This window comes from Natrix helvetica, assembly GCF_964273705.1.
Source record: "Natrix helvetica genome assembly, chromosome: 5".
Lineage (NCBI taxonomy): Eukaryota > Metazoa > Chordata > Lepidosauria > Squamata > Natricidae > Natrix > Natrix helvetica.
The window spans coordinates 110,719,601-110,727,833 of record NC_138551.1 but is presented as its reverse complement, the minus strand read 5'-3'; positions in this window follow the sequence as shown (position 1 = coordinate 110,727,833).

Sequence of the window (8,233 nt, the reverse complement as noted above, 5' to 3'; positions counted from 1 at the left end):
TGCTGGCTTCTTCACCTTTCAACAAGGGTCATTCTGTCTTTGTATTTGGCAGTCCCTCTTTTGCCTGAGGTCTTTCATGCCACATCCACCCACCCACCCACCCACCAACCCACCCACCCACACCCACACGTTTCATACAAAAACACAATGTATAGCTTTACTGACATTCTTTTTTAAAGTTAAAATCTCAGTAGCCTAAATATGTTACAAGAAGTTTCCTGGGACTTCCTGTCTTCCCCCCTTTGATTCCGAGATTCCAATAATCCAATAATGGCTCCATTAATATTCTATGGAAGAACAGGTTTTTAAAATAAATAAATGAGAGTATGAAACCAAGAAGGGAGAAGAAGGGAAGAGAAAATGAAGAATCAGGAGATACTTGTTTATATGCTCTGTAAATTTCAGGAAGGAAGTAGATTTTAAATGAAAGCCTTTAAGGGCATGAAGGCTGAGTAAGGCTGCATATGTGTGTGTGGAAGGGAGTGACTTTTGTCTAAGAGAGATACTAATAGCCTTTTTAGGCCTGGGGTTCCCATGTAAATTCAAGTTCGCTTCCACAACCTCACATTGTTTTGCCCCTACGAGTTTCTAAATGTTGTGTGTTACTTAAAAGGGATTCGTGAACTAAAGGATCAGAGAGAAAGAAGTCAACTGGATACTGAAATATCATACATAACTATTTGGCTTCTTAGACCAATTTTTCCTTTTGGTGAAATGAATTCAGATCAATAAAGAAATGTGTTTACATATATATGTTGAAGCTGATGTATGTTATGGTGTCTCGTCCTCCCCCAGTTTTGAAGTCTGTTACATGATAACAGAGAACTTCTAGCTCAGACACCAACTTTTGGATTCCAGCTGTTCCAGGGACTGTTTATTGAAAACATTTATATAGCCTTGCACCAAACTCTGGCCTGCCCTCAACCAAGAGATAAAACCACATCTACATCCAATAAAAATATTGCAATCAAAGATGTTAAAACCAATCCCAAAGCTGTTTTTTCCAAAAGGCAACTGGACTTTGTTCTTTCCCCCCCTCTGAACACATTTTGCTTCTTGTCCAAGAAGCTTCTTCAGTTCAGAAAGTGCAGGTACTTTTTGGAAAAAGCAGCTCTGGGATAACCCCGACCTGGATGTTTGAAAATCTCCAGAAACAAACCAAAATAATTGTTTTCCAACAGACGCTCATTAGGCAGCGCACTGATGATGCTACCTCGCCAAAATGTACAAAGAGGAGATTAACGTTTAGATAACTCACTTTATTTTCTCTGTTATAAGACAGGTGCCATCCTTATTAAACAAATCAGACTAAGAAGCCAATGCCGTATAGTTGAATACTTATACTGTAATAACTACAATAGCAGAATCTTGCAAGTCTGTGCTTCCCTTTCTTCCTTCACTTGATTTTGGTGGGAACGTGGATTGGCTGCATCTGAAATATCTTCTCCAACCAGTCTTTTTATCAGATCTTGGTCATGCTTCTTCTTGATGTTCTTCAGGACCATTTGCTACTTCATCTACACCAGGATTCATGGAAAGGTTGGTTGCTTCTGACCTGAAATAAAAATAATAAAAAGCTGATGAAGATCAAGTGCCTTATCAATCCCTCCTAGATCAAGCAGCCATATCTCTCAGGGCTCTGGGTTCAACAATTCATCTGTCAGTGGAAAAACAAAACAGAACCCATATTCCTCTGGTTGTTTTGACAGGCATCACTTCGACTTAGCTAAAGAATTTAGCTAAGTCTCTAAAGAGACTTCTTAAGGGTTTTTTACAGGGGCTTTTAAACCAAATTTTAAGGGGGGGAGGGGGGGTTGATTCGGATGGCTGAGACAGGCTTGGGGGGGGGAGTCTGCCAGGGCACAGGCCAGAGCTAAATAATGGGAGCGGGTTGGGAGGGCTAGGAAGGGTTGGGATTCCGGGGGAGACATTAAGCCATTCCATTGGGGGGTTCACCATCTCTACTGTTTGTGGGAGAGGCAGATATGGTGGGGGCCAAGGGCCAAATTATGTTCGGAGGACGCGGGTTTGCTGTTTGAGAGCAATTGCGCATTCCGACCCTCATCGCCCTTCTTGCACCCCCAGGTGCTCGGGATTACAGGACCCTGGTCTCCGGCTGGTGTCGCTTAACGCCAGGTCTGTGGTACATAAGGCTCCCCTCATTTATGACATCATACAGGAGGGTAGAGCGAACCTGGCGTGCATTACGGAGACCTGGTTGGGCCATGAGGGGTGTGTGCCCCTTAGCAAACTATGTCCACCAGGCTTCCGGGCATTTCACCAGCCGAGAGCCCAGGGCAGGGGCGGGGGGGGTAGCGGTGGTTATTAGGGAAAGTCTCAGACCTCATGAGGTCACTGTGCCTCAGATAGGCGGGAGTGAGTCCCTCTTTGTGAAGTGGGGCCTTGGAGCTCAGGTGGGCCTTTTTGTTACATACCTGTCTCCCTGCTATGTTTCATCGGCCCTGCCAGAGCTGCTGGATGTATTAGCTGGCTTGGCGGTTGATTTCCCCAGGCTCATGGTCCTGGGGGATTTCAATCTGCCTTCCATTGGCGAGACATCCGAGTCAGCTCGGGAGTTCATGGATTCCATGACAGCTATGGACCTAACTCAGTTAATTCAAGACCCCACCCATAATGGGGACACACGCTCGACCTGATTTTTGTCTCTGGGCAGTGGATGAATGATCTAGATTTAGGGGATATTTCTATTCAACCCTTGTCATGGTCTGATCATTTCCTCATCAGGCTTGACTTCCATACCGCTACCCCTCGACGCAGGGAGGGGGAACCAACTAGATGGTTTCGCCCCAGGCACCTGATGGACCCCGAAAGGTTCCTGATGGAGCTTGGGACTTTTCCTGAATCCCTTGCTCACAACTTGACCGAAGCCCTAGAGGGAGCCTGGGATAGAGCTGCTGCTGGGACTTTGGATCGTGTTGTGCCTTTGCAGCCTCTGACCCGGTGTCAATCCCGGATGGCTCCCTGGTTTACCGAAGAGCTCCAGGAGATGAAATGCCGGAAAAGATGCCTAGAGAGTGGCTGGAGGGCCAGCCGGTCCGAATCTGATCGAACACTAGTAAGAATTTATATTAAATCCTACTTAGTGGCGATAGAAGCGGCAAAACGGCAATATTTTTCCGCTCTTATCGCGTCTGCAGATAACCGCCCAGCCGTCCTGTTTAGGGTGACCCGCTCCTTACTTAACCAAGGAACTGGGGAAGACCCCTTGCAGGGTAGGGCTGAAGAATTTGTTCAGTATCTGCAGGATAAAATCGCTCAGATCCGGACAGGCTTGGACTCTGACTGGGTAGATTCGGGCAAGCTGACGGGGATGAATCTTGAGGAGACTATCTGGGATGGGTTTGACCCTGTGACCCCCGAAGACATGGACAGGATTATGGGGAGACTCAGTGCTGCCACTTGTGTGCTGGACCCGTGTCCCTCTTGGTTAGTTTCGGCTTCCCGGGAGGTGACACGAGGCTGGCTCCAGGCGATTACCAACGCTTCATTGAGAGAGGGGTTCTTTCCCACCGCCTTGAAGGAGGCGGTGGTGAGGCCCCTCCTCAAGAAGCCTTCCCTGGACCCAGCTTCTTTAGCCAACTATCGTCCGGTCTCCAACCTTCGCTTTGTAGCGAAGGTTGTCGAGAGTGTGGTAGCACGTCAGCTTCCCCAGTACCTGGATGAAGCTGTCTACCTGGATCCGTTTCAGTCGGGTTTCAGGCCCGGGTACAGCACGGAGACGGCATTGGTCGCGTTGGTCGATGATCTCTTGCGGGCCCGGGACAGGGGCTGTTCCTCTGTCCTGGTCCTATTAGACCTCTCGGCGGCTTTCGATACCATCGACCATGGTATCCTACTGCGACGACTCGGGGGGTTGGGAGTGGGGGGCACCATTTTACGGTGGTTCTCCTCCTACCTGTCAGATCGGTCGCAGTTTGTGTTGACTGGAGGGCAGAGATCGACCCCCAGGCGCGTCACTTGTGGGGTGCCCCAGGGGTCGGTTCTCTCACCCCTCCTGTTCAACATATACATGAAACTGCTGGGCGAGATCATCCGTGGTTTTGGGGTACGGTATCATCAATATGCTGATGATACCCAACTTTTCATCTCTACCCCAAACCACCCAAACGATGCTCTCGACGTGATGTCCCGATGCCTGGAGGCTGTGCGGATCTGGATGGGGAGGAAGAGACTCAAGCTCAATCCCTCCAAGACTGAGTGGCTGTGGTTCCCGTCATCCCAATTTGTACATCTTGTTCCATCTTTGACGATAGGGAGAGAGATTTCAGCCCCCTCAGAGAAGGCTCGCAATCTGGGAGTCCTCCTGGATATGCGGCTTAGTTTAGAAGAACACCTGACGGCCGTGACCAAGGGGGGCTTTTATCAGGTTCGCCTGGTATGCCAGTTGCGCCCCTTCCTGGATCGGGATGCTCTGTGCACAGTCACTCATGCCCTCGTCCTTTCTCGCCTGGACTACTGCAATGCTCTCTACATGGGGCTGCCCTTGAAGAGCACCCGGAGGCTTCAGCTGGTCCAGAATGTGGCCGTGCGGGTTGTCATGGGGGTACTTAGGTGCTCCCATGTCACACCCCTTTTAGACGGCCTGCACTGGTTGCCGGTTGTTTTTCAGGTGCGATTCAAGGTATTAATTATGACCTTTAAAGCGCTCCATGGCTTAGGCTCAGGGTACCTGCGAGACCACCTACTGCCACCAATAGCCACCCACCATCCAGTACGATCCCACAGAGTTGGCCTCCTCAGGGTGCCGTCGGCCAAGCAGTGTCGGCTGGTGACCCCCAGGGGGAGAGCCTTCTCTGTGGGAGCGCCTTCCCTCTGGAATGAGCTGCCCCTGGAGCTCTGCATAATCCCTGACCTCCGGTCCTTCCGATGTGCCCTAAAAAGTTGGGTTTTCCAGCAAGCCGGCCTGGCCTGTTAATGTTAATGTTGATTTTAATTTATTTTAAATGTATTGTTTCTTTTTAAAAAAAACCCGGTTTGGTCTTTTTGGAAATGGGTTTAATCTTTTTTTTTTTAACTTTTGTGATGTGTGTTTTAAATGTTGTACGCCGCCCTGAGTCCTTTTGGAGAAGGGCGGCATATAAATCCAAATAAACCTAAACCTAAACCTAAAGAATGTCAGCTGATCCTTGAAAACATCGATCAAACTTGGTTTTTGTCAAAAAAAATGTTAAGTGGGATGGGTGACATTAAGTTGCTCCCTGGTGTACTCCCCTTTTTGGGAGGTGTGAAGCAGTGTTTATCATTTTGATGCACTACTATTTGGTTAGCTCTATTTATGCATGTGGTTTTCCTTTATTAATTGATGAGTCTGAGGGAATAATACAGGGACAGGTTTTTTTTTAAAAAGAAATTAAACAGAGCATGGGATTTCATTGAATCTGATGCATATAGTAATAGGAACTGCCTATGACATTGGAATTCAAGTTGACATTTTATGAAACAGTGACACCCCTTAAGATTTGCTCATGGCGTGACCGAATGTCAGCATTTGTTATGAATAGGTTGACAATTTACAGTAGACAGTTCTAATGTACAGGACTTTGGCTGGTGGATACACTGGAAGCTGAGGGAAGCATCAGAGATTCTCTCATCAAAGGACTGCTGTAGAGGCACCCACTGGCAAGAGGGCATTGTTAGGTTGGTAGAGGGCAAACTAAGATAGTTATACTGTAAGTGATGTGGTTGATATCCTGAAGAAATTATCTCCAAGACCCCAATCTACTACAATCTACTACCCTTCCCACAGATCCCTCCCATTACAGCGTATTGCCATTAGACTGGCATCTAAGCGAGGCATAGTTGCAAGGGGCGGAGGCAGTTCTGACATTCTTTTGCTGCATCTGTCACCAACCAACCAACCAGCCAACTTTCTGGTCCTGTGGGGTGGTATTAAAGCAGGTTTAGAGAAACCTGCTTAGTTTTCCACTGAGGCTTGGAATAATGTGCATAATCTTTTCCCTTTGCAATATTGCTTTTGCTGAAAAGATCAAATAAAAGACAGTAGATGGCAGCAAAACCATGGAGGTTTTTCCCCTGATGGGGAAATAAGATCTTATTTTATATCAATGTTTTTTACAGTTTAAGAAGTTCAGACTTGTTTTCAATTTCTTTTCGGAGAGATGCAGATTTACCACTGGTACAATGTGTATTTTGGTTCCTGGGTTATTTTAATAACAATTTTGTTACTGTTCATATTTATGCCACAGCAACATGATTCCTTTGCAAATACTTACTTTCAAACCCCAGACAACTTACACAATACAAAAAAGAATTTCAAACATGAGGCTCATAATAGTTGCTGTCTCTAGATGTCATTAAAGAATTTAGGATTTTTGCTTTTGAGACGTGCCAACTAGCCCTGCACTGATACATTCAAAATCTCATAGCACACTTGATACTTTATCAAGCAAGACAAGGGATGACCTCTTAGCAATTAAATTGGTATTTTCATAGTGGGGTACATTTTTATGCAGATAACACAGCATTCATTTACTATTATCATGAGCTCTGGGGGCCCAGTGGTTAGAATGCAGTATTGCAGGCTGATTCTTCATTCCGCTGCCAGCAGTTTGATTCTCACTGGCTCAAGGCTGACTCAGCCTTCCATGCTTCATCCTTCTGAGGTCGGTAAAATGAGGAGCCAGTGTCAGATCTGTGAATCTGTCATTCTTCGAGGGAAGAGGTGGACCCTGTATCATTATACATCTTTATTGTACTTTGTACACTTTTACATTTTATTACTCTCTCTCTCTCCTATATATCCTGAATCCTGTAATCATTGATTTATAACCTTTAGCCTGGCGCTTAAGCAGCCTGGCCTTTTCTCACCTTTTAGGGAATGTAAGGGGAGGGAGGGCCATGTGGGTTGTATCGCTCGAAAGCTGGCAGAGGATGAACCTGAGAAACGTATCACTTTCTCAGAGCGGCAGGTCCAATAACATCTTCACCCCTGAGGATTGGCTGATGGCCACACTAGACTGTTGGGAGGGGTTTCTAATTCCTTTTATTCTAACTGTATGGTCTGAAGGTCCCCAGAGCCTGCTTTGCTTCTGCCCTGCTATCACTTCTATTCAATAAAAGGTTCCTTTTGAAATGCCAAGTTTCAAGAGTCTTTACTTTCTTGAATAAGGAGGAGAGGCCTTACACCCTGATTGTTGGGGGCAATAGACTGATTCTGTAAACCACTTAGATACAGCTGTAAAAGCACTGTGAAGGAGTATATAAGTCTGCTATTGCTATCATCAATATCCCATGGGATATTGGGATATTGGACTTGCTTTGTTTTTTCCTTCTGAAAACATTTAGTCTCTCCTCCAAGAAGCTTCTTTGATTTTAAATTCAGTTGTAACTGAAGAAGCTTCTGGGATAAGAAGCAAAACATTTCAAAGGAAGAAAAATCAAGAAAGTCCAGTTGCTTTTTGGGGGGTGGGTGGGTGGGGGAGAGTCTTTGGAACAACCATGATCTGAATGATTGAGAATCTTCATAGACTTCATCAATATCCTCAAGGAACTGCCACATTAATAGACATACGAGCTGATGAAACCTATACAGAAGATATTTGCCTAATGAGATAGCAGACTTACAGCTGGAAGATATTTTTCATACACAATAAAAGTCCCCACAGGAGTCTCAGCAGTGATTCTTTCCAATTAGACCAAATTGCAGAGAGAGACTATTTTGGCATGATGAACTGTATATCAGGGGGAAAACGCGCAATCAGATTTATTGCACTCTAGACGGCTGCCCATCTTGGACAATTGTGATTGTGGGCAGTCAGTGAACAAGTAAGCAATAACAAAGTGCAGTTAAAAACCACTAACACCACAACAAAATAACAATAGACAATTGAGACCCAAATTTCTTTCACACCCCTCCAGGGAGGAGTACCAATCAAATTGGCCTGAGGTCCTATTGTTCATTTGTTTTCGATTTCAATTTTTAATAAGAGGCTTTGCAAAGAACACCAGTCAAGACGTAGGCCAGCCAGGTAACTGCAAATTACATCAACGTTATTGCTTCCATTCAGATTCTGGTGTTGATCATTTTTATTTTTTTCACTTTTAACCTTCGAGTCAGGCTTTATTGCTGGTGGCAACATAGCCAAGCTCATGCAGTTCTCCCAGGAGACATTGCTGTAGCTATAGACTGCAGGCCCCCCAACCAAACAGAGGAAATAAATGAACATTTTGCTAATCAGTTAACTAAAGTATG